At 48.7% G+C, this 27827-nt stretch overlaps 1 protein-coding gene across 1 annotated transcript in view; it reads right to left on the reverse strand.

Moving 5' to 3' along the window:
* The window catches only part of LOC147683486 (guanylate cyclase soluble subunit beta-2-like), a 350021-nt gene that overhangs the window by 245474 nt on the left and 76720 nt on the right, over window positions 1-27827 (reverse strand). The gene's annotated exons all lie outside the window — the stretch shown is intronic.

The following is a 27827-nucleotide window of genomic DNA, read 5'->3' on the forward strand; positions in this document are numbered from 1 at the left end:
ACCCGATTTCAGCGAGTGCTGTCTGTCTCTTCAATTCCTTAGTATCACTGATGTGTACTAATAGAGAGAGTAAACATTACACCAGGATACTATTATCTTTCTGTATGATTGGGATTTTGTAAATTTTCATGCAGAAATGTATTCTACACTAACCATCAAAAGATATTTTTTTAACTAGTCCAGGCAGAGATTTATGGGGGCATGGATTCATGTAAATTCCTAGTGAAACTCTAATGTGTATACAAAACTATCTAATGCTTTAAAATATTTAATCTCAGGATATGGTATGGAGATTGGAGAACACATTAACACAAGCCTTGGATATCATCTCCAAGCCCACAGATTTGTTTGTAAAAGAGCACAAGTGTACCTCTGTTCCTCAGTTTATGAGCAGACATTTGGAACAGTGACTCAGTGAGCCCTCGAAGAGCAACCAGGTCTTGTGCTCATTGTGTGAATGACAAACTCGTTTCATGATAGCCATTTGAGTGAAAGATGAGGTACAGTTAAATTATCTGGTCTCATTAATGCTTACTACTTCTCCAGGTTTAAGGAACATAGGTGAGAACAAGGACGGCTCCTCTTCTGCTCTAGGAGCAGAAAAAAAGAAAAAGAAAATGATAATAACTTTGTTATTATTTTTTTTTCCTTTGCCACAGGGCTGGATTAGGACGGTTTGGGGCGGGGCAGGGGTCGGAGCCTGGAATGAGTAGTGTGTGCACACTCTCAAAGTGCACATAACTGCTTGGCTGGCCGTCTTGACCCGGCCAAATCGTCATGAGCGCTTAGCATGTTCCCCACCAGGCTGCTATACATAGCCTGGTGGGGAACATGCCCAGGCCCCCAGTCCCAATCTAGGCACCGAAACATGTTGCTCAAACCAATCACAATGCTGCACTTCAGTGTTGTGATTTGCTTAGGGGAACCAATCCCAACACTGCATTGCAGAGTTGTGATTGGATTAAGAGAGCCTGGGTCCTTCCTTGTTCCAGACTTGACAGGAAGAGAAGGAACAACAGAGACACAGCAGCTACAGAAAAAGGTAAGTGTTTTTTTTCAATGCCACCCCGTTCCCTGCCAACCACCACTGGATGAGAACTCAGTTTAGTATTAAATGGGGCTCAATCAGAGGCGCAACTAGAGCAAAATTTTGGGGGGGCTAAGAAAAAAATTCGGGGAGGGCTGAACCTTTAATCAGTAGGCAGAGTGGAGCTGCAGGGCCTCCAACAAGGGGTGAAACAACTGCAAGGCCTCATTAACATTCAAATGGTCTTTTAAAGACCTGTTAAACGTTCGGGTGCGGCTCTGTGTGTGCCCGGGATCTGTCTCATCCTGGGCTGCCACCCACGACGGGGGGGGGCTGAAGCCCGGTGAGTCCAATGGGTGTTGCGCGCCTGGGCCCAATACAACATATTCTTTCAATAAAACAAATAGAACTAAGTAGAAGCGCATTCTATAGTAAGCTCAAAATGTCTACAAATCCTATTACCAGTCATACAAAAAATATGAATACCCAGGGTATTTGCTGTCCAGAAGTAAGAGTGAGTGAAATTAAATATCTGAATCTGTTTTAAAACCTACCGACAATGACAATGACAATGACAGACAAGTAAATCTTGCCTGACAGAAACAGAAGATTGGACTGTCCACTAAAGCAATCAGCAGGGAGGGCTCCTCCGTAATGACACTTCATTTTATTTATGCTGTCTGCGGAGCGCAATGAGAATTGGGTGGGCCAGGCATGGCAGGGAGGAGTAGTATGCACTTATAAGGGCGCATTTGGGTTTCGCTGGCCCCTTTAGGCCAGCCAAACAGACATGTGCACTTATGTTTCTCCAACCTCGCTGTGTTGCATGGCCAGGTTGGAGAATTGCCACAGGCTCCAATGCACTGTCTGAGTGGTAAACGAGGTTGCTAAGACCAGTCCTGGCGCTGCTTTCATAGCATGAGAGCAGCATCTGGATTGGGTGGGGAGCCAGTGCATTGAGGGCCCATCCCCTTCCAGCCCGGCAAGAGAAGCAGCGAGTCAGCCGACATTTTCAGAGGGAGAGGAGCTACAGTCAAGTTACTTTAATTTTTATAATTTGTCACCCCCAAATCCCCCACCCTGAGCCGCCCTGCCAGTGGCGTCACTAGGGGGTGCGGGGTGCGGACCGCACCGGGTGACACCATCACATGGGGTAACACCGTGGTCCGCCGGAAGTGCGATGGACGAGCTGCAGGCCATGGGCATGGGTGCCTGCGGGCACACGTAATGCCCACGCAGGGGTTTATTTATGTCTGTGCCCCCCGCTCCGAGACGGGTGACTGACCCTCCTGCTGTCTCTGCCCCCCTCCCTGGGGAAGGAGAGCGTGTTGTGAAGGCACTGGCCCTACACCCTGGAGCCCCCGTGGAAATGGCTGAGCGGCTGGAAGCCCCGTACTGGAGGGGAGGCGCATGGCGGCAATGCAAGAGTGTTGAAGGATAGAACGTGAGAAGGGAGGGGGGGCGAAGGGAACAGCCAAGTGGGGAGCGAGAGAGACAGATTTCACAGGGAGAGATGGCAAGACAAGAAACCTAGAAATATCAGCTCACAGGAGGAGACGGCGAAGAGTTAAATTGAATTATGCATTTGTAATGACAAATCACTTCTAGGTGCAGAGCCTTCATCCGCGCGCACAGGCAAGGGGGGTAGGGGTCAAAAATTAATTAAAAAAAAGAGTTGATGCCAACAGTAGTCTATAGAGGTGAGGAGAAGGGAAAAAGATCGATGAGGAAGAGAAGGAAAGGAAAGGGGAAAGGAAAAAGGAAAAGGAAAGGAAGACCCAGCGATGAGAAGGAAAAAAAAGGGGAAAGGAGAAAGGAAAAAGGAAAGAGGAAAGGAAAGGGGAAAAGGAAAGGGAAAGAAAAGAAAAGGAAGAGCCCAGCGATGAGGAAGACCGGAAGAGAAGGGTTCGAAAGGAACTAAACTGAACATAGGAGAGGGTAGATGGCAAAGCAAGTAAAAGAGACCTGGAGTGAAAAGGCCGCCAGGGAATGGAACGCTCTCCCTATGGGGATCAGACTAGCGGACTCGGAGACCACCTTCAGGAAAAGCTTAAAAACCCATCTGTTTTCCCTGTAATACCCTACATTGGTCTTTGACTTCTCTCCACAGCGCGGGGACACGCCGCGATGGCGTCACCAGGCGCTTTACAAGCTCCTTTGTTGTTGTTGTTGTTAAGGCAAAAGAAATGAAATGGAGAAGTAGGGAGAGCGAAGGGAGAAAGATTTAATGGAGTAGAAAGAAGGAGAGTAGAGGGAAGCAATTGGTAATGAAAGAAGGAGACAGGAGGAAAAGGGAAGAGTGTTTGGTGCTAGAGCTTTGGCAAGATAGCCCCTGCGAGTGGGCGCTGGAGGGGCTCCCTGGGCCCGTCGAAGGTCCCTGGGGTGACCATCGCCTCCTTGTAATGCACCCCCGCAGGGAGATACACCAGGCCTTGGAAGGATAGAACCTTCCAAGGCCTTGGAAGGATAGAACCAGGCCTGGTGACCCCAGGGGAAAGGCGAGGCTTCCCAGCAGACAGGTTTCCCGGGCAGCCCGCCAGAGACGGGGTGGAGGCATGGCTGGCACTGCCCCAGCCCCGGCTGCCTGTCGTGAAATCTCCTCTGTCCCCATAAGAATGCCGACTGAATTATGCGGCAAGAAAAGGGACATTTGGCCTAATAGTGGGCTAGAGTGACACACACTGTGTGGTCACATAGGCGTCTCACCTCAAAATTACCAGTATAGCACATGAACAGAGCAATTTGCAACTAAAAGGAGACCAGTGCGCCTTTGTATGCAGCCCTCACTGTGTAGCAGCATGTGTGTTATTCTCAATCAATCAATTAATCAAACATTTATAGAGCGTGCTACTCATCCGTGAGGGTCGCAAGGCTCTGGAGGGGGGGTGCTGCTACTGCTCGAAAAGCCAGGTCTTGAGGTGTTTCCTGATGGTGAGGAGGTCCTGGGTCATTCGTAGGTGTGCGGGGAGAGAATTCCATGTTTTGGCTGCCAAGTAGGAAAACGATCTTCCTCCGGCAGTGGTTCTGTGAATCGGTGGGACGGTGGCGAGGGCGAGGCTGGTGGATCGGAACTGGCGGGTGGGAGTGTAGAACGAGAGGCCGTTGTTCAGGTATTCGGGTCCCATGTCGTGGAGTGCTTTGTGTGCATCGGTGAGGAGCCTGAATGTGATCCTCTTGTTGACAGGGAGCCAGTACAGGTTTCTCTGGTGGGCTGTGGCGGTGGCGAGGGATGTCGAGGATTAGTCGTGCGGAGGCGTTTTGTATGCGTTGTAGTCGTTTCTGAAGTTTGGCAGTGGTCCCTGCGTATAGGGCGTTTCCGTAGTCCAGTCAGCTGGTGACGAGGGCCTGGGTGACCGTCTTTCTGGTTTCGGTGGGGATCCACCGGAAGATCTTTCGTAGCATGCGCAGGGTGTTGAAGCATGATGACGAGACGGCGTTGACTTGTTTGGTCATCGTGAGGGAGGAGTCAAGGATGAATCCCAGGTTGTGTGCGTGGTCCGATGCTGTCGGCGCGGAGCCCAGTGCTGAGGGCCACCAGGAGTCGTCCCAGATGGATGGGGATTGTCCGAGGATGAGGACCTCCGTCTTCTCTGAGTTCAGCTTCAGGCGGCTGAGCTTCATCCATTCTATGACGTCTTTCATTCCCTCCTGTAGGTTGGTTTTGGTGGTGGCTGGGTCTTTGGTGAGGGAGAGTATCAGTTGGGTGTCTTCGGTGTAGAATATGATGTTGATGTTGTGTTTGCGTGCGATGGCGGCGAGGGGGTTCATGTAGATATTGAAGAGGGTTGGGCTGAGCCAGGAGCCTTGGGGTATGCCGCAGATTATCTTGGTGGCTTCTGAGCGGAAGAGAGGGAGACGGACTCTCTGGGTTCTGTCGGAGAGGAACAAGGTGATCCAGTCCAGGGTCTTTCCTTGGATCCCAGTGTTGAAGAGGCGGGTTATTAGGGTGCGATGGCATACAGTATTGAAGGCTGCTGAGAGGTCCAGGAGGATGAGGGCGGTTGTTTCTCCGTTGTCCATCAGGGTCCTGATGTCATCGGTGGAGGCGATGAGTGCAGTCTCTGTGCTGTGGATGGCTCGAAATCCGGACTCGGATGGGTCAAGCGAGTTGTTGGTCTCGAGGAAGGCAGTCAGCTAATTATTGACGGTCTTCTCGATGACTTTGGCCGGGAAGGGGAGGAGAGAGATGGGGCGGAAGTTCTTAAGGTCTTTGGGGTCCGCTGTGGGTTTTTTCAGCAGGGCGTTGATTTCTGCATGCTTCCAGCTCTCGGGGAATGCGGCTGACGGGAATGAGGTGTTTATGACGTTCCGGAGATGGGGTGTGATGATGGTGTCGGCTTTGTTGAAGATATGATGGGGGCAAGGGTCTGAGGGGGAACCTGAGTGGATGGAGTTCAGGACTTTGGTGGTGTCTTCAGTGCTGATGGGGGTCCAGGCGCTGAGGGTGGTGGTGGAGGTTGCTGGTTCGGTGAGTGGAGGCTGTTGTCTATATTTGTGATCTTTCGATGGAAGAATGTGGAGAAGGAGTTGCAGAGTTCTTGTGACAGTGTGATGTTGTTGTTGCTGGTGCTGGGGTTGGAGAGCTCATTGAGGATGCTGAAGAGTTCCTTGCTGTTGTGGGTGTTGTTGTCTAGTCGCTCTTTGAATGATGTCCTTTTGGTGGTGCGGATCAGCTGGTGGTGTTCGCGGGTGGCGATCTTGAGGGCTGTCATGTTTTCTGTGGTTCGTTCATGGCGCCAGGTTTTTTCGAGGGATCTGCAGGATTTCTTAGATTCTTTGAGGGCGTCTGTGAACCACTAAGTTTTCCTCTTGCCGCTCCTGCTTGGGGGGTTCTTCAGTGGTGCGAGATCGTCGGCGCAGTTGGTGATCCACTGTGTGAGGTTGTGGGCTGCGTTGTTGGTGTAGGCAGTGTAGGCTAGCGGGTTCTGGCTCAGCGATGAGTGGAGCTGGTCTGTGGTGATTTTGTTCCAGCATCTGCGGGAGGGTTTGTTGCGTGTGGTGGTGGGCTGTGTTCTTTTCGAAGGTGAAGTGGATGCATCTGTGGTCGGTCTAGTGTAGTTCGGCGGAGTGGCTGAAGGATACGTGGTTGCTGGCGGAGAAGATGGGGTCTAGCGTGTGGCCAGCTATGTAGGTGGGGGTGTTCACCAGTTGCTTGAGTCCGAGGAGGGCGAGGTTGTCGAGCAGGGTGGTGGTGTTGTTGTCGCTGTTTTTCTCCAGGTGGAAGTTCAGGTCTCCAAGGAGGATGTATTCTGGTGAGGCTAGGGCGTGCGGGCTGATGAGGTCGGCGAGGGTGTTGCTGAATTGTGTGCCTGGGCCCGGGGGTCTGTAGATGAGCATTCCTCTAAGGGTGGTCTTGGGGTCGGTGGGAATCTGGAAGTGTAGGTGTTCGGCGGCAGAGAGTGTGCCTTCCGTGGCAGTCATGATGTTGATGGTGTTCCTGTAGACGATGGCGATTCCTCCTCCTGTTTGGTTGACGCGGTCCTTCCGGGCGATCTTGTAGCCGTCCGGGATGGCTATGGCGATGTCGCGGCCGAGGAGGCGTTCATCCAGGTTTCCATGAGGAAGGCGATGTCTGGTGCTGTTGTGTCGATGAGGTCCCATAGTTCGACGGCGTGCCTGTGGACGGAGCGGGTGTTGAGGAGGATGCACTTGAGGTGGTTGTTGTTGTTGCGTGGTCTGATGGGAGGTCTTCAGGCTCGGAGGCAGGTGTATTTGCAGGCTTGACAGGTGAAGGGTCTGTGGGTTCGCTTCGGAGTGGCTTGGTGGCAGGCGGGTGTTCGTCCGGTGTTGAGTGCATTGAGGGCGGCGGAGTCATATCTCAGTTGGGTGCTCTGGGTGCGGTGGGGGCCAGGGGTTCTGGCGCTGGGCGCAGTCCAGGCACGGACGGGCGCAGACAGGCTTGCCTTTGGCACGCCGGCGACGCGCCGGCGGCGCGCAGCCTCCATATGAGGGGGAGGGGGAGGGAGGAGCAGCTGGGAGGCGGGAGCGGGGCGGCCAATGGGTAGCAAGGGGGCGGGCCACGGGGGACGCGAGCGGCAGGAAAAAGTGGCACAGAAGGCAAGAGGGGGCAGGTGGGGGAGAGACGGGCACAGCGGGCAAAAAACAAGGTCTACAATGGCGCGGGAGGGAAAGAGCCAAAACAGTCAGACAGGGAAAAAATACAGTAAACGAGCGAACACACCCGTCTACCTGCAGGGAGGCAGCAGACAACACGGAGCAGGGAGAGGAAGCAGCGGCACACAGGGGGTCTGCGCGGTGGCAGAGGGAGCGACCTGCCTGGTCACGGGTCGCTCCTGTAGTGACGTTTCATCCATGTGAACTAGAAGCAATTTTTTTGGTGAAATATGCATTTAATGCATCCGGCAGTGAATTATGTGGCAAGTGCAAACCTGACAATTCCCCAAAATCTGGGCTTTGTTTTGCATTCTTGTTCTTGCAGTCTTCTTCATTTGGTTATAAACGCGTGACTACAAGTACTAGAATGCACCTGGACTGAATGACCTGCACACACATTGAACTGGTAAACTTGAGCGTTCGGCTCTGAAGAGGGAGATGTGGGGGGCCATGTAAGGGTATCTGGGGGGCATCATGGATTCATGCGGTGAGTCGTGAGGGAGTGACACCATGAGTTACCCGCACTGGGTGACACCAACCCTAGTGACGCCACTGCGCCCTGCCACTTTAGATATGCGGCCAACACCACTGACAAAACTATTGAGCAAGCTCTTCAAAAAATGAGAAACTGTTCTTTTGACCTTCTCCAACTTTCTTTGGTTGATTCGAGAGGGTCCTAACATTTGTGGAGACTGTTTGCCTGAAACAGGTTATAAACCAGACCTATTTCTCCACTGTCACCATGCCAGAGCTGCACGGGACAATGCATGCTTTGGTTACAAGTGCTCTGGTGGAGACAGCCAAGCACAACACCCGTCTGGCAAAAGACATGTGAAGCCGCATTAATGCTCTAGAGTACATGTGCATCAGTGCCCACTGCTTGCATTAATGGCACATGGGCTGAGGGCAAGATTCACCTCTTCTTCTCTAACACCCGTTATGTACATGTAGTGCTATTTGTCTAATTAAACCAAGCCAAAAAAGCAGTGGACACAGTACAATGTTAAGGCAAGCACGCAGACAACAAGTGATAGGAAAGGTAGGTGCTGGATTGTTACTGCATTGTAATGTAAAGTTTTTTTAATGAGGTATGTCTTCAATTCTTTCCTAAATTAGAGCAGTGTTTCATTGAGTTGCTGTTTCAGATCCTGGATGCATAGATAAAAAAGATTTGCTGCCGTGGATTTTTTTTGTGAACATTTCTAAAAAGTCTCCAGTCCTATGCTGGCCTTGTGGCGGCGTGCTGGGAGACACCAGAGATGGTGATCTCATTCACAAGATAAGCAGGGGTGCTGGTAATGACAGCTTTGTAAATGACAACAGCTGGTTTTGAAGATGGTGCGGGCCAGTAACGGGAGCCATTGGATTTCCATTAGAATGAGGTGATATGATCAATATTTATTCCTACTCTGGGTGGGACAATCTGTTCTATGTAGTATGCTGGTAAGAGGTGCCAGTGTAGAGTGTGGGAGGCCATGGAGCAGGGCATTACCACCATCCGATGCAAGAGTAAGGGAGCTGGAACAGCAGTTCTGTAGTCACTATGTGGAAGAAACACTTTCACCTTCTTGAGAAAATAGAGCTGGTATTGTGGTGTCTTTAGCCAATGTTTCCCTCAAAGGTGAGGCTGGTGTCCTATGTGAATCCAAGTGATGGCATTTGGTGAAGGTTGTGGTTCAAAGCCATCAAATACATGTCATTGAGCCACGTTTGCACTGTTTCTTGCTTAGCCAATAACAGGAATTCTGTCATGGTTGGGTTGAGTTTCTGGTAGTTAAAGGAGATCCAGATCTGGAAAAGGTGCAGGAAGTGTTTGAGGAGATGGATGCCTTGGAAAAGAAGGTGCTTTCAAAGAAAGTTGTGTATTGGGAATCTTGATGTTGCTATCTGTGGGTAAAGCCATAGATTCCGTGTAGATGCTGATGATGGCAGGAGACAGTAAGGAAACTCTGGAGGCTCGTAGGTAATATGATTTCGTTTAGGAATCTGGCAGAGTCCATGCGAACAAACTGGTGTTGACTGGAAAAGGAGGAGGAAAATCAGTGGAAGGCATTGCCAATTATATTTTTGATACTATCGATTGTGGTTGAGGGATGGACAGGTGACTGCATCTAAGACGGCAGGGAGGTCCAGCAATATGAAAAGGTAGAAGTCATCTTCATATGTGGTCAGTTGGGCGTCGTCTACAATACATAAGTGATGGTCTTCATGCTGCAGCGTGATCTAAAGCCAGCTTGGTAGTCATGCAGGAGATGGCTAACATTGATGTGATCTTGGAGTTGACCGTGGACTGCATTTCAATGATCTAGCCAATTAAGGGTAGGAGAGTGATGGGCAGGTAGATTGCTTGGTCATCAAGATCTGAAGTAGGTTTCTTTAATAGTGGGAGAATCTGGCTGGTCTTAAGGAACTTCTGGGAACATCACTTGAGTGAGGGAGGCATTAACATTGATGATTGTGGGTGAGAGATCTTCCCCAGAGAGAGCTTTGATAAATGACAAGGGTATGGCATCATCGCCATAGGCAATTACTTTGAGATATTTGAGAATGTCAGCAAGATCTGTGATAGACAGCACTTTGAATTATGACCATTGTCTGATTCTGTGTAAGAAGGGATGGGTTTAAGAGGAGAAGAAAGCTTGGCTTTTTTATGTAATGCTAGATATTCTATATTGTTGCACCGAAGAATGGGTGGATGGCATTGCACTTGTCCATGGAATATGGGATGTGTGGGTCTGGCAGGGGTTGGATGCAGTGCTTTATTCTATTGCAGAGTGTTCTTCCTTGGTTGGTGGCCTCATTGATGAGACTGTTGGCTAAAGTGTGTTTTGACTGATGTGATGAGCTGTCTGTCCCGTGTGGAGGCACTACAGAAACATGAGGTCATCAAGATTTCTGTTTTTCTTCCATTTCCTTTCCTGTCCGTAGATAAAGCATTTATTATCAGTAAAGTATGTACAGTATTATGGTTCTGAAAGCTTTAACTTACATTTGCATGTTTTAGTTGGAACGTAGATGTTCACAAAGATTTCCACAAAATCATTTACATTGTTTAGAAGATTTTTGGAATCAGACATGGAGTTGGCAGGCTGAGAGATGAGTTTTTTATTAGGTCGTCAGGGAGATATCATTGAAGAATTTGAATGTGTGTTCTTCTCTTTCCGGTTGACCTCAATTTTCTTGCTAGGATGCAGAGCTGGGTGATAAAGATGGTGAAGCGGTCAGTCGAAACTAGGAGTATGATTCATTATACTAGATTGTTGGTGATAATGGTGATTTTGAAAAGAAAAAATCATGGATGTGGCCGTTGGAGTGTGTTGGCTGGGTGAAATACTATGCCACATTGAGTGTGTTCAAGGGGCTGAGATGGGTGTATCTTGCCTTATTTATAACTTGTGTTATCTGGGAGGTAAAGCCACCCACGAGGATGGGGGCAGTGTGTTGAGTGGATGAGGTGGTGAGGAGATCAACACATTCTTCAAGTAAGTCTTTGTTCTCTAAGGGAGGGCTATAGATGAGATGGAAGCTGGTGGTCTCATTTTCAGAGATTGGAAATGCCATAACCATCATTACCCTAACCATTTCTAAATGTATGCACTACATCTTGCAATGTGGCCATCAGCAGCTAATGCATTAGTAGGGCATTCCTCCTGGTAATAGCAGTGTTTCTCCTTTATCTGAAGACATTGTATGTTACAAATAAAACCTAATTTTTTTTATTCTCTATTCAGAGCAGGACATTGATAAGTAAAGGAGGTGAATCATGGCTAGAGTGCACATAAAAATAAAGAACTACTAATTATGGGTAAGTAATATTACTAAATGCTGATTAAAAAATCCGGGCCATAAACTAAGTAATTAAGGTAATACTTTTCTGCAGATAAGGTGATTTATCCTAATCAAAATACGGTTAATTCTATCTTCCTAATTAGTAATAAATACTCACTTTTAGAAGTGATAGACATATGTCTCATCCCCACCGCGATAGCTTTGAAAAAGTATCTGACCTGGTAACCTGGAAACTTTTGTTTGCAATAACGGATAAAATTAACTTTACGCCTCAGTTCCAGATTGAATTGCCTCATTGCATCGGGATATACATGCAAGTGTGGTTTAAACACTCTGAATGCAGGGGTAATAAAAGGAAGGGCTGTCTCATCTCTGTGATCGTCTTCTATACTTCAGTATGTGCATAGCCTAGAAAGGTTCTCAATTTGCCCATATCTCCTTTGTGTACTGCAAAGTCCCAAAAAAGCTTTATATAAGATTTAATGCAAATAAATAAAACAACTGAAAGCCCTGTTCCAGACATTTTGTATAAGAGGCAATTCAAAAATTGTATTATTGGGGAGCGTGGCTAGGTGCCACAAAATGGTGGGTGCTGTTTAAGGGCTCAACAATGGATGTAAAAGTGAGCTCAACGGAGGAGCATAAGGTGGTAGTATTACTGCCCACTCTGGACAAGTTTTTACCTATATCCACGTCTGATACCCTTAAACTTCTCTTGTCAACCAAATCAATCTCCCCTTATGACCCCTGTCATGTTGCGGTGGCAAAATTAGCCCCAGAACTGATTGCCTTTTCACTCACTTCTTTATTTAATGCAATGTTTGCAGAAGGGCACTTCCCTAAATCGTGGAAAATTGCCTCAATTGTGCCACTTCTAAAGAAGCTCAGCCTGGACCCTAAGGATCCAAACAATTTCCACCCTATCTCACGCCTCCCACTTCCAGCCAAACTGGTAGAGAAAATAATGAATACACAACTGAGTGCTAATTTACGAGATGCTAATGTTCTGGACCCCACTCAATACGGGTTCAGAGAAGGGCACAGCTTGGAAATGGCCCACCTGAAAGCTTCTGAAGAGATTAGGGTAGCTTTGGACCAGCGAGGAAATGCCGAATTGATCATGCTTGACCTCTCTGCGGCCTTCGATACGGCCAATCATGATTTCCTGATGGACCGTCTGCGGGCCTGCTGAGATAAAGCTTGGACACTCCTGAAGTCCTTCTTAGCAGACAGATTCTAAATAGTCTCATAGGGTGAATTTTACTAAAAACACTTTAGCTGCCCTGTGGACTGCCGCAGGGCACTTCTTTTGAGCTCTACAATGTTCAATGTCTGTGAGTCTTTGTTGGCTCCCCTTAATAATTCCTGTGGCTTTTGCCTTACCTCGTATGCGGATGACACGCAAATTGTGGTGTAGCTGCGGCCTGGGCAGCAAAAGGCAACAGGAAAGAGGCTCCATGAATGTATGGAGGTAGTAGGAAGGTCGATGCTCCGAAATTGTTTAAAGCTCGATTCGAGCAAAACAGAGGTCCTTCTGTTTGGTAATGATGCTAACTTTTGGACACCAACTTGGTGGCAGACTCTTTGGGATCGCTGCCTCTACCCGTTAAAAAAGTAAAAATATATGGGAGTGTTTATAGATGATAAATTTGAGTTGGGCAACCAAGTCCACGCAGTAATTGCATCCACAACATACACTCTCAGAACAATGAAGAAAATCCTGCCTTTTCTGCCGAAAGACATCCAGCGAACAGTGGTTACAGCATTGACTATGTCAAGGCTGGACTATTACAACAGCTTATATTTAAATATGCAGGAGTGCTTTCTTCATAAATTACAAGTGTTGCAGAATGCGGCTACTAGACTGCTCACCGGCACATACAATTTGCACTGATTTCAAGTGAAATCAAAAGACTTCACTGGCTACCCGTCAAGAAGCGGGTGCAATTCAAATGCCTCTGTTTGGTCTTTAGGGACTAAAAGGGACGGGCCCTGACCACTTGAAACAACAATTCCAGTGGTACGTGCCCAAAAGGTCACTTCGCTTCTTGGGGGCAAAACTGGTCACGGTACCACTCACAAAAAAAAGCAAGGTGGGAGGAAGAAGTTTGGCTGCGGGTGTAGCAAAGGCTTGGAATAACCTCCCTTGTTATCTCATGAATGCTACAGATTTACTGGCTTTTAGGAAGGCACTAAAAACGTGGCTGTTTGATTGATAAAAGGTTGTAAGTTATGTATCACAGGGAGGATAGTAGCTAGCGCCAGGACACACAGGGTAACCGTTGCGCTGTACAAATTTCTCTAACATAACATAACACTACCTAGACAGCCCCCGAGAAGGCTGGAGTGGGCTGCCTCACCACATACAACTGGTGCAGGTGATTGCAGCCCGGCCCTGGGTAGACGTTGAGTGAGACTGCCTGAATCCAGATAGTAGAATCTTGAAGCAGCACAGCTCCGGAAATGGGAGTGTGTGTAGTTGTTCATATTTATTTCATGCTGCTGTGACACTCTGCCTTGCATGGTAGCCTCTCCTTTCTCCCACTCAGATCAGAAAACCAGGAACCAAATGCTTGAATGCAGTGGCATGTACTCCCTTCAGAAGGCCCACAAAAACGGCCTCATCAAAGGTGCCACAAGAGCCGGGTAAGAGGGCCTTGGTGATAGTGTGCAGCGGCATAATGACCTTGAAAGAGGCAGGCCTGCCCTGATGAACTTCTCCTTCTTGATTGACTCCCCTCCTTGTATATAACATTTAAATGGAACAACAGCGGGCCTGACTGGTTATTGTACACAAGGGGGCATTACCAGTGAATTTTTACGGGACCCAACGGAGTGTGCTGAAGACAATAGAATTGTTGAAAATAAGTGCTAGACATCTCGACTACAGATAAAATTGTTCTAAATTATTGTTCTTAAGTTATTGCATGCTGTCTTGTACTACCCTTGTTGGATGTTACAAGGCTGGCTTATTTGTCTCATAGTGCTGGATTTATCCTGGGTGGATCATATGACCTCTGGATAAATGGCCTGCACCGTCCATATTTCCAAAAGTAAGTAGAGAACGAGAACCCTCTAGGGCCAGTGTTGAGCCCAATGAGACTCATATGGGCAGGTTTCTTGCTGGAGCGAAAGGTTAATAGGGTGTGCCTTGATGTGTAACTCACACACCAGGGCATATGTAGTGCAGTGGACCGCATCACAGAAGCTGTAGACTGAGTCCCGTCCCTCATGGCCTAGTCATGGAACTTAGAAAACCACTAAAATGCATAATGAAAGAATAGAAGACGCCCATGGTAGAACAATGTTAGACAGGTTGTAGTCCTGGAGACTTAGAAGTTGGTGCCTGTTGGGCCTGACCATCTTTTGCATGATATTCCACCAGAAAGTTTGCCTTCTTTAACTGACCAGTTTTTGTTGGCCACAAAACTCTGCACACTTTGCTTCTGCTAGCCAGTAGTAAAGTGTTTGTGGTACCCTCTGTACACATGGTAAAATTGGTATGCAGATAATTATTTCATTTAATTTACTTATAACTTCCTTGTATATCGTACTACACATACCTAGAGCCTGTGGAATAAATGCTACGAGTTGGCTGCAGCGCTCATTGTACAGACCACTAAAGTAGCACTTTAAGACCTGTTTTCATGCCTGCCGTTGCAGCTTGTGTGCAACTTTAAACTGCCACTTCGACCTGGCAACTAAAATGTTTTGTTCTAAGTCATCCTTAAGGTAGCCCCTAAATGGCCATAGAGCAGGTTGCATTATATATTTAAAAAGTAGGACAGGTATATTTAAAGTTTGAATGTCATGCCTGGGAAAACCCTACAAGTCATTTTTCACTGTTGTTAGGTGGGCCCTCCCATAGGAAACCAATGGGTTACATTATAAGAATTTATAATGCTTACGTCCATTTGGGAGAAGCTAGGATGAAGATTCAAGGACCAATTTTAATAGTCATTTAAAATTCAAGGTGATGGTAAAGTATGCTTACATATTACTATTTTAGAAATGACACTCTTAAAATGCTGTCATTTCTATGCCAAAGCCAAACATGCATTTCTGCAGTGTCCAGTGCTACCTAACTGTTAATGGCTCTCCCGTGATGTTATGTGTATTACTGAGAGGCAGTAGACAAAGGTTTTTGGTGTGGATTGGTATTTTTCTTCCTTGAGTAGGATGGCCTGGTGGGTTGTGCCCAGACCCTTTCTGAGATTCAAAGTCTCCCTACCCTGTCACTGGTAGATGTAGCTCACACCTAGGCCTGCCTCCCTTTTCTTCTTAGTTAGCTTGGCATCAACCCCAGTGGGAGGGGAAGCTGCCAGAAAATAGGTTTGGAGTGACCACAAGAGAGGGTTTTCCCATTATCAAAGCCAAAACCACTGCGTGGGCACAGGGAGCTCTCACCAGGGGAAGACGGGATCTGCCATTTTAGTTTTAGGTAGAGATGGGCAGAGTAGGTTAGTTTACAGTACAACACACTGAAAATGCTTTAAAAGTGGGTAGGTGTTTGTAAAAAATAAGGTAACCCAAAGGTTTATAAGGGACCATGGGTACAAGTATTGCAAATTAACAAGTGGTCTCTTACTGTAGGATAACACAGAATATAACACATAGAAGTATAATGAAATCTATGGAAAAAAATATAGATGAATATATAAATGTATTTATTAAAACAAATAATGCATACAATGAAGTGGGGAACAAAAAACGAAAGGTGAAATTTATTTCAAGGCTCAAACATTTTTAAGTGACTACAGAAATATGAAGCAAATTATGTCACATATCAATTACAGTGCCAATACTACCATAACTTATTTACAAAGCATTTTCAGTAGTCATGTTACTATTTGTCAATGATGTTTCAATCCCTCCATAAAATATGGCTGATCATCATCAGGACATATTGGATTATGCCTGAGATGAAAAATGCCTATGAAGGAGCACCCAATTGGGTAGTCTGGTTCCAAGATAGGGCAGAATCCCAGTCTGTGACTGCGCACTGCAGTAGATTCTGAAGGGAAGGTGAGTGTTCGAGCTGACTTGAATTGATCAGTGACTTGAGCATTACCTTTCCAGCAGTCGTGGTCGTCCATAACCACACCACACGATTGGCATGTTGCTACCCTACATTATATCTGCCTGATTGTCTACTAAACCGGTTACGGAGACATGTACACTTGGTGTCCGTCTCATATTTTTGGTGGTTGTTGCTGGTTCAAATTTACGTTAAATGCTTGGTAGCATTGTCACTTCACCACTCAATTCAAGTCAGCTTGAACACTTCTCATCCTAATCTCATTTACTGATTCTGTGCCCAATAGCATACCACCCACAATTTTCTATGGTTTCCCACTGCAGTTAATTGTGAATGGAAGGGCTGCTGTCCCGCCAATCACTTGAAACAACTGTACTCATGCTGTATTTAAGGGTCCAAAACTGCCTCAGAATCACTCGTTGAAGTATGCACGTGCTGTATGTTGCAATTATTACACTTCTTTAATATGTCTTGCATCATATGTAATTCAATGTTTGCATGTAAAGGTCTGTGTCTCAACTAGCATATACCAAATGTCCCATTACCTTGAAAAGTCAATTCCATCCAAATTTGTATATGACCGCTTCCACTCCATTGATCACTTCCACTACCCCCTTTGAACGGATTTTGCTGCCTGCACCAGGACGCTTGAGGAGCGCGGCGGACTTGCTGCCTAGCTGACCCTTTGCCACCACTTACCCTACGACTCGCCGGACCCGCTTCGCGTCGCTTGTTGGGAGGCTGCACCGAGGTTTCCAGGAGGAGCGCGGGGACAGGCGAGTGAACCAGCGGGGCTGCGAGCACAGGCAGGGGACTCCAGTGTCCAGGAGCCCCTGCGCGCCCAATCAGCAACACCTGGGCTGCTCTCCCCGCTGGCCACGCCCCCCGCCAACGGAGCAAAAAGCAGACTTTGCCTTAGAGCCTGTGGGACCCCCTTTGAACGGATTTTGCTGCCTGCACCAGGACGCTTGAGGAGCGCAGCGGACTTGCTGCCTAGCTGACCCTTTGCCACCACTTACCCTACGACTCGCCGGACCCGCTTCGCGGGTCCCGCAGCGCGTCGCTTGTTGGGAGGCTGCACCGAGGTTTCCAGGAGGAGCGCGGGGACAGGCGAGTGAACCAGCGGGGCTGCGAGCACAGGCAGGGGACTCCAGTGTCCAGGAGCCCCTGCGCGCCCAATCAGCAACACCTGGGCTGCTCTCCCCGCTGGCCACGCCCCCCCGCCAACGGAGCAAAAAGCAGACTTTGCCTTAGAGCCTGTGGGACCCCCTTTGAACGGATTTTGCTGCCTGCACCAGGACGCTTGAGGAGCGCGGCGGACTTGCTGTCTAGCTGACCCTTTGCCACCACTTACCCTACGACTCGCCGGACCCGCTTCGCGGGTCCCGCAGCGCGTCGCTTGTTGGGAGGCTGCACCGAGGTTTCCAGGAGGAGCGCAGGGACAGGCGAGTGAACCAGCGGGGCTGCGAGCACAGGCAGGGGACTCCAGTGTCCAGGAGCCCCTGCGCGCCCAATTAGCAACACCTGGGCTGCTCTCCCCGCTGGCCACGCCCCCGCCTATCACCCAATGAAGACATAGCTGTAGAGTCATAAGGAGTGCAGTATCCCCGCTTCGCGGGAGCGAGCGGGAGCGACCGGGAGAAGCCCGGGACAAGGGCGGGACCGTTTGAGGCCGTTCAAGGCCTAAGAGGACTGGACTGGCCCACCCCTCTTGGCTCAATATTTTGGTAGCTAAACCATTAACTGAGGGGAAATTGATCTATCTTCGTCACAGTGCCCCAGTATTATGGATCCAAGGGTAACCCGTAGTAAGTCTTCTAAACGTGGGTCACTAGTTAGTGGCCCCATGGATGACTTTATAACCCGCACTAACATAGCCATAGACAAGGAAATATCTAAGCTTCAAACCCGGGTCTCGCTAGAACTAGATGCCGCAAGAAGAGTGTCCCAAGTAATTGCACTTTCCAAGAAATCCTCCCTAGGCCACATAGCCACCTCTGTTACCCCTGAGCGCCCAGCCCGCCCACATTGTATAGTCGCTCAGGTAGATATCCACCATTCACCGATCACGGCTATTCCCATACCTGTCTCAGGAAGTAAGGATGAGGATACTTCATCGACACCTTTTAGTGTGCACATCCCTGCTCCCATTGTATCTCTCCCGAATCTGACTCATAATATCTCCAGTGGCAAACAACCAAAGAGGAAACGCAATTCTCGCTCAGCTTATTTCCATAAGAAAGCAAAAATTGCTGTTCCAAAAGATCTGCCCACGAGTAACATCACAGCATTTAATGCGGGAGCTGAGTTCACCCCTAATACCCAGTCATGTAGCAAGGGACAGGGAAAAAATCCATCCATTTCCCTCCCTAATACCACAACAGACGAGGTCCCTGAAGTAGACGGGCTAACCAATAACAATAAAGAATTTATAGAGGTGGTCTGGGACACACTCAAAAAACTTTTGTCACCTCTGGACCTAAGACTATCAAGGATAGAAAACAACTTGTTAGAAATGGAGAAGAGCATTATTGCGCTGGCCACTCTTGGGTTGAAAAGTCTGGAAAACCAGGGCATTATTGCAGCTTACCCAATGCCACAACCTACCGCACCCCAAACCAATCTAGCTTCCTCTTCAGTACCACCTACAATAAAACCTGTTCCTAAACCAAGGACAGTTACGGTGGAGCAAGCTCGCGTTAAACCAAAGCCTTCTCCACGAGGCTCCACACGTAACTTGCAACATCCCAAACACGAAACAGTAATTAGACCGGTTCCCAGCGAAACTCAGGTCCCCCCAGCTAAAGACAACTTTAGAGGTGGCTATATTGACCTTCCCCCAGAGGCAAACGACTATGTCATTGTCTTGACGGGTGTTCCAACGTTAGGTAATGGCCAATTTGAAAACCACTGGTCGCTAAGAAATAAAATAATGCACTGGTTAAATGTTAACAGACCAATCCCCAATGGCAGAAGAAGTAGGGTACTGATGGTTCGCAGAACTCCCTGGGTAGGGCCAATGCTGAAATCCAGTCCGGGGGACTGCATAGTAGTGACCTTCGAAGATCCTCACACGGCGCACCACATTTGTAGTTGGCCCAGTAATGATGACTCCTTAGTCAAACCTAAGCTACTATCCTTTTTCTATCCTCCCCGACCTAGTTGTAATCAGGGGGACAATTGGACATTGGTTCAGCACCACCAACGGCCGAACAAGTCCAGGGGCCACAGGGAGACCCTGCTACATTGGAATGCCCTCTCTACCTATAATAGATTTGGTGGTTTAGAGGAGGTGGATTGACTCCCTGTGCAAGCAGCCAAGCAACCCCGAAGGGTATTCTCAACTTCGCAAAGGCATTATTCCACTGATTGTCCTGCCCCTAAATCTGCAACAAGCCGAGTAGGACGATCCAACAACGCAAGGGCTGATGGGGTGACAACGTCATTGGACATAATAGCAAATTGTAACAGGGAAGATTGGCCAAACCCGCTTTGCGTGACCCTCCCTGTACCTACTCCTCTTGAACAGTCGGATCCTATCTGCCTTGCCCCTTATGTGTCCTCCAATCTCCCGCAAATTGAGCCACTTGTGAGGTCTTCAAAACCTGTGGGTGCGACTGTTTCTCTTATGCCCATGCCTATTGACCCCACCAGGGTCTCTTCACCAGCTGACCCTGTCCTAAAAATTCTATCTTGGAATGTGGCTGGTCTTGGTCGCAACTTTGACATCCCCGAATGGAACGACTTCCTGGAACCCTTTCACATCTGCCTTTTACAGGAAACCTGGTGTTTGGAGCCAAGACACCGAGTGGGATTTACCACCTTTTTTATCCCTGCAGTCCAGGAACAAGGGTCCAAAGGTCGCCCGTCAGGCGGCCTTATTATATGGATTAGTATTGCTTTAGGCTTCAGGGTAAAAGAAAGAAACACCCAATCTTTGGATCTCCAGTGGTTAACGGTAACACGCAAAGGGGGAAGAAGCATGGAAGTCTTTAACATCTACCTGAGGGGTGCCAAAGGCGGTGCATCCCATCTACCATCCACAGGTCTAAACCGTAACCTGGCTGCCTGCGATGCAGATTCCCATATAATGCTTGCAGGGGATTTCAACTGCTGTTTCGAGCCCTTGGCCAGCGAAGACATCTTAGACACTTTTGAGGAGGACACCAGGAGAGGTATTCCTATTTTGAATCTTGATCCGATTCCCAAATGGTCGCAAAACGCAATAGAGATCAATGCCTTGTGCATGGAGCATAACTTGCGACCGACAAATGGCCGATCCAAATCTGACCATATGGGTGCCCACACTTATAACAGACAAGACCACACGTCTAGGATTGATTATATCATGCTTAATTACAACCTCTGGCATTACCACCTAGATATGGAGGTTATGGTGTCGGGTGATAGCGATCACAACCCCTTATCGCTATCTATTTCATCCCCTTGGCAGGCTGGAAGGCAAGGCCTAACCGGTCATAAGTGGAAATCCTCCCATGAAGTGGTCCCCACAAACTGTAGCAGGCGTTTAAAGTGGGCAAAAGTCCTAGCCGATGATACAAGGATGGCCCAAGCTGGGACAATTTTGGAAGAGGTGGAGCCCCGGATGATCACTTTAAGCCAAAACAATAATAAGATCCTACCTCTATTCACTGAGACTGTACTGGCGTTGAGTGACTTATTTATTGTTCCCCAGACCGCTCGAAGGGGTCTCTCGAAATCATTGCCTAAACAGTCAGACAAGTGGTATACTCCAAAATGTCGTGAGGCTAAGAAGGAACTTGTTGTGACATTAAAGTCCAAAGATGCAGTTGCTATCAGGGCTGCTAGAAAATTTTATAAAAAAATCATAATTGAAGCTAAACAGACTTATGATTTTAACTTCTGGGGAGATCTAGTAGAGGCCAGCATTAGGAAGGATGCCAAGAGGTTTTGGGACCTATTAAGATCCAGGGAAAAGCCCATTGACCAGCAGCTAACTTGTAACATTGCAGGGGGTGCATGGTTCGACCACTTTTCGCAACTGTATTCTGCTCCCTCAGGCCCAGCTCAGGTAGCTTGCCCACCCATGGGTCTTACAATTAACCTCCCGTGCCATGATGACCTATTTACCAACTTAGAAGTAGAAAGAGCAATCCAATGCATTGTCCCGAACAAAGCAGCGGGTCCTGACGGGATCCCAGGAGACCTAATTAAGAATTATCCATCTCCTTGGAGTAGATTAATTGCCTCGCTTTTGAATGAAGTGATGTTGGGTGGAGTCTTTCCTGACTCATGGAGGGGCGCTGAGGTCGTACCTATTTTTAAAAAAGGCTCTAGGGACGACCCAGCGAACTACCGCCCAATTAGTTTATTAGACTCTTCTCAAAAGGTAGCAGGGAAGGTGGTATTGGGCAGGATCATCGAGTGGGCAGACGAAAATCACATCCTGTCAGATCTCCAAGCAGGCTTCAGAACAGGAACAGGCACAATCGAGCAGACGTTCCGCCTTCTAATGATCTATTGGAAAGTGGTGGTGCTGGGAGGGGGCAGTCTGTATCTAGTCTTCATTGACCTACGGACTGCCTTCGACCTGGTACCACGCACGCTTCTATGGAACGTCCTCGATGGGTTAGGCCTCCCCCCCTATTTGCTGTCACTGCTTGTAAAATTTCATGATAGGAATTTTGCCCAAATTAAATGGGGTGCACAGGGAGAGAAAACATCTCGTATCCCCGTGGACAGAGGCGTCCGCCAGGGGTGTGTGCTTGCCCCCACTCTGTTCTCTCTTTATATTAACGGAGTGGTGGAGCATCTTCTACAACAACCATCAGATGCACCCACCCTGGCTGGAAGGAAGATCCCAACGCTTCTGTTCGCGGACGATACCCTCCTAATTTCAAAATCACCGATGGGCATCCAATCGTTGCTTTCCAGCTTTCAAACCTTCTGTAATGAAAGGGGCTTGGCCATAAATATAGGCAAAACCAAGTTTTTAGTCCTTAACCCGCCAAAAAAATCTGTTTATCCCCCGGTCCTGGATTCCGTCCCACTTGATCGCGTGAAAGAATTTGACTACCTGGGTATACGCATCAGTGATACTATGAGCTGGAAGGCACACCATCAAAAAGTCTTCCTTACCCACAAAAGGGTGGCAGGTGCGCTGCTCAAGGAGCAGCGAACATCACCATCAAAACCTATTGGGGCCCCCCTAGATATCTATAGGGCAAGGGTTGTAAGCGCGGCACTCTACGGTGCTGAGCTGTGGGGCATTCAAAAAGTTGACACTCTGGCCCACCTTGAGAACAACTTCCATAAAGACCTAATGGGTCTGCCCCGCAGCACGCCAACAATCCCATTACTGATAGACGCAGGTACCCGGGCAATCTGCGACCAAGCGAAACTACGCCCACTCCTGTTATGGTCCAGAATTTGGAATGTGCAGGAATTAAGTAGTTACGCAGACGCTTTAAACGACATTTTGTCATTACCAGGTTCCCATAAGATCATCTGGCTTAGGGAGGTTAAAAAGCTGCTTTACAAATTGGGCCTAGGAGAGGCTTGGTCTAACAAATCTGCACCCACGAAACAACAGCTAAAGAAGGTCTATTGGGCATGGGTGGACAGTGAGAGGGCCCGAAGCACAAACCATTGTAAATCTGTAGTCCTGTTTTTGTCAGCCAAGGAGTTACCGTTAAGGGAACCTTATCTAGACACCATTCAGAGCCGAAGGGACAGAGCATTGTACATCAAGTTCAGGTTGGGGGTACTTCCATTATGTGAGTTCACGTCCACTTGGAAACCGCCCGCTCAAACTGTACCCTATTGCCCCTTTTGCGATTTAAAGGTAGAGTCTGTGTCCCACATGTTGTTCAAATGCAGCGTCTATGTAGCCCCGAGACGTAGGTGGTTGAAGCCTACCTGCAGAAGTCTGGGAACTCGCTCTCACTTGGAAGCCCTGCGTATTTTACGTACAGATGCTAGACCCTTCTTTTCCACTTGCATGGCAAAGTTCTTGGGTTGGGCTTGGCGTCTAAGAACTGCAAGAAAACTGTTAATCCAGTGAACGAGCCTACCCACCCAATATGCTGTTTTGGATATGAAATGTTTTTATGTTGATGATTGTTGTTAAAAATGTTTTTTAAAGATGTGTAAATGCTTTTATGATATGTCTTTTATCGAATAAAGCTATTACTTACTTACTTCCACTCTGTGCTAGAAATGTTTTAAGTCCAAGCAGATTCAGAAATGCTCAACCCTAATAAAGAGATACTGAATGGGGGATTACAATTTTCCATACATATATGTAGGTGCAGATTATGAGAATGTCCTCAAAGAAGAAGCTTATAAGTGCATGAAGTTTAGCCTGATACAGCACCTAATGCATTGGACCCCGCTAGCAATGGTAGGGTCAAGGGAGAATACATCCCTGGGTAATTCAGACCAAGAACCAAAGTACAGGCTACCCAATAGACAATAAATTGAACCATCTTTTACAATCCAGACATATGGACTGTTTTCTTTATCAACAAATTAATTGGGGAATAAATACCGACCGACATAAGAAAAAGGTCCATATGTCAGTTGTTGGAAAACGAGAGAGTATCTGTGAGGCCTGCACAAATAACATGACTACATTTGTCCTTCACCGGTAACCAAACACCCAATTGTAGGGCCTGACTCTCAGAGGATAGCATTGCAGAGCAGTCTGAGGCTTACTCAAGGGAGGTGGTGTGGGATAGTATTCGCCATTTGCAGGTGCGCAGAAATAACACTCAATAATTGATTGTCCAGTCTGTACTTTGATTTATAAAAGTAAGAGTACATTTATTAAACAAACACACTACTCAATACTATGCACCAATTTACAAATATACATAAGCTATTGGAATCACTTTGTGACATTGCATAAAATCTCCACCCCTCCCGAACAGGGGTAGGGGCTAGTACCACCACTCCCATGTATGCACATCATCTTGAACATAACCTTGAGCAAGGGCCCTGCGCACTGGCACCATCCCAGTGGCGACACCCCCATTATCCCAACAAGCATTTATGTTTAAAGTATTTTATTGAGAAAGAGTACACAGATAGAAAAAAGACATTCAAGTAATGGCATCAGTGCTATAAACCCGGGAGCCCATCTCAAAGTAGCGTCAGGTACCCCGCAATTGAAGTAGGGGCAATGTAGGCTCCGCTCCCACGTGCATGACATTAACCAACACCCTGAGGTAAGAATAAACCCTCTGTACCCTTCCCATTTTGAAGAAACTACCCCCCCCCCAACTCCCTCCCTCACCCTGCCCCCCCTACCACCCTCCTTTCCCCCCATCCAGTGCCCCGTCCAGCCGAACATACATAACTCCGCCCCCACCCCTCCCCCCCCCACGCTTCCCGACCCGCCGGTTGTTAAGCAGTGTAGACTATCGGTGGTGTAAGTCTTAGTAACCTCAGGTACCTTGGACAGGTGAGTTCCCTGAACTCAGTGGCTAGTAGTACATGGAAAGGCTGCCACAGCTCCTCAAATTGTTCCACCTCCCCGGCCATCATGAGTGACAGTTTCTCCATACCCAGGACATGCCACAATCTGTGGAGCCAACCTGTAGTGGACGGGACAGTGGACGTGCACCAGTGTATTAGGATGTTTTGAACCGCCGAGCCCAGTGCAATGGCAATTTGTCTCCCCCTGCGGGATTTCAATGGGTACATCAACCCGTTAGGGAGGCCCAGTAGGACGTATGCTGGGAGGCGGGGCAACTCTATCTCAAAGTGGGCGTCAACCTCATCAAGCACCTCCTTCCAGTAAGGATGTAATAGCGGGCACTCCCACAAGACATGTATCAGTGTACCAGGTTGCCCACACTCCCGCCAGCAGGTATTCTCAATATGCCGATTCATCTCATGCAACCGTTCCAGGGTATAATACCAGTATGTAGCTACTTTGGTGAATGTTTCGGTGAGTCCTATATGATATGCAGAGCGTCGTGCGCGATACGAAATCTGGTCCCACTCTTTATGTCTCAGTGTCCTGCCTGGCTCCCTATTCCAGCGTTCTCTACCAGGATTATGAAAGTGGTTGGGAGGGGGTTGTAACATTTTATAAAGTTACGTGATCACCTTTGCGTCCGAGGTGCGTGTCACCAACCATTTCTCATCCGGCAGTAGCTTCCTGTCTGCTGATTCTCGCACCTGTGGCTGTAGAGCTCAGTGTCTCACCTGCCAGTAGCGCATCCTGTCTGTTTCACACAACCGATAGTCCTCTTTGATACTCTGAAACGGAAGGACCCCATCCGCCCCATACAGAAGGAAGAGAGCCCTGCATCCGGCACGCCAGTGTGTAAAGGCTCCCGGTTCAGTCCCCGGCGTGCAATCTGGGTTGTCTACAATAGGCGTAAACGGAGAGGGGAATGTGGTGAGATCATGGGTCTTGTTGGTGACGTCCCACACCCGCAGCGGGACCCGCGTAACAAAGGACGCGTAGAGGTTCGGAGGGCGGTGCGCTCTACGCAGGAAGGGCACCTCCTGTAAGGGACGGCCCGCCACCGCCTGGTCCTGGAAGAGCCAGTGCTTGTCTGACTCTCACCGGCTCCATTCCACCAGGTATCTCAGCTGCGCTGCTTGAAAATATTTGCGTAGGTCTGGGATACCCAGTCCCCGGACTCCGGTGCCAACGTGGAGAGGGCACTCCTCATCCGGGGTTTGCGGCCCTGCCAAACAAAGCAGGATAAGACTGCCTGTGTCTGCTGGATCCAACCCTTGGGTGGTTGCAGCGGTAGCGCCCGGAACAGATATAGGATCTGGGGGAGGACCGTCATTTTGACCGCTCCCACCCTACCAAGCCAGGATATCAAGCCTTTACTCCATCTCCCCAATTCCTCCTTAATCTTCCTACCCAGGGTCGCATAATTAGCAGTCACCATTGCCTGCAGCGTAGGTGCCAGCAGGATACCCAGGTACTGGACTTGGCTGGCCGACCAATGCATGGGGAAGAGTCCCTGCAACTCCTGTCTTGTTGCAGGTGTCAGAGAAATGTCTAGTGCTGCTGATTTCCCCATGTTAATTTTGAATCCTGCCACTCTTGAAAAGGCCTCCAGTTCGCCAATGCAGGCGGGCAAAGCACGCCTCGGGTCTTCCAAGGTCAGTATCACGTCATCCGCGTAAAGGCTGACCGTGTGAATATACCCTCCCATTTTCACGCCATTTGCGTCCGGATTCTGCCGTATTCTCTGGGCGAATGGCTCCATGTACAGAGCGAAAAGGAGTGGGGATAATGGGCACCCCTGTCTGGTGCCTCGCTCAATGCTAACCCTCTGAGAACTACAGCCATTCACCCGCACCACTGCTGACGGAAACCGGTAGCAATTAAACACCAAGGAGCGGAATTTCTCGCCGATGCCCATTCTCTCCATTACCCGCTCTAAATAAGGCCAGTGCACCCGGTCGAATGCTTTTTCAGCGTCGACCGACAATAGCATTCTTTCTCCGGGGACCCGAGAGGCCTTTTCCAAGATATGTACCACCCTCTTGGTGTTATCCACCGTCTGCCTCCCGGGTACAAAGCCAGCCTGGTCGGCTCCACCAGACCCGGCAGGTGGGGCGCCAGACGAGCCGCGAGAATTCCTGTGTACAGTTTGAGGTCAACATTTAAAAGGGAAATCGGTCGGTACGAGCTGCATTGGGTCCGGTCTTTTCCCGGTTTGGGTATGACCAACAAAGATCAGGTGGGATAGCCCCCAGCGTGGAGAAGGAATTAAACAGCTTAGTCAATATGGGTGCCAGTGTGGCACTGAACGTTCTATAAAAGAGTGCTGTGTAGCCATCCGGGCCAGGGGCCTTTCCATGTTTGAGCCTAGAGATGGCAGTAATCACCTCCTCAACCCGGATCTCTCTTTCTAGATATTCCGTTTGAGATGGTGCTAGGGACTCAAGGGTGACCGTGTCCAGGTAGTCCTCCGACTCCTGCGCCATCGGGCTCTCCCCTGCATATAGTTTGGCATAAAATCGACGGAAGGCCTCGGCTATCTGGGTGTCATCTGTGGCCTTCACATCATCCCCCACCGCAATGTCTTTCACCTGATTGCGTTCGTGGGCCACCCTGAGTTTGTTTGCTAAAAGGCGACCACACCTATCTCCCCCATGTAATAAGCGTGTTTCAGCCGCAGCGCCGCATATTCTGCCCTATCCATGTCCAAGGACGACAGGAGTTTCCTCGCTGCCTTCAGCTGCTTCCAAATCCTGGGGGCCCCTGTGCGACGGTGCACCTCTTCAAGTTCTCTGACTTTTTGTGTGAGTTCGTCCCGTATTTGTCGCCGCTCCCTGTTCTCTGCCGAGGAGATCGCGATGAATTCTCCCCTTACCACCGCCTTAAGTGCCACCCACTGGGTTGCCAATGAGGTGTCCGTGTTATCATTATGTGATTGGAATTCCCTGATCGCGCCCGTAACGCGTTGCACAACTGTTTTTTTATGCAACAGTGTGTCTCTGAGGCGCCACACCCCGCGGGGAGTCCGGTCCGCCGGCAGAGAGAAGGTCCCCGAGACTGGCGCATGATCTGATAGAGAGACGACCCCCATCTCAGACGTCGTGGCTAAATCGCGATCCGGTCCGGTAACTATAAGGTGGTCCAATCTGGCGTATGTCTTGTGTGCGTGTGAATAGTAAGAGTAGTCCCGGTCTGTGGGGTGCAGGTGGCGCCAGAGATCGTGAAGATCCAGGTCTACCAGTTGGGACTTTACTGACTGATAGTTCCCCAGTCTGTGGGGAACGCTGAGCCGACCTATCCACAGCCGTGTCAAACACCATGTTTAAGTCTCCACCCAAAATAATGTGTCTGTCCGGGGATGCCGTTATGTCCACTAACGCCGATTGAAGGAAGCGGTC

Source organism: Lissotriton vulgaris, chromosome 11 (genome assembly GCF_964263255.1).
Source record: "Lissotriton vulgaris chromosome 11, aLisVul1.2, whole genome shotgun sequence".
NCBI lineage: Eukaryota > Metazoa > Chordata > Amphibia > Caudata > Salamandridae > Lissotriton > Lissotriton vulgaris.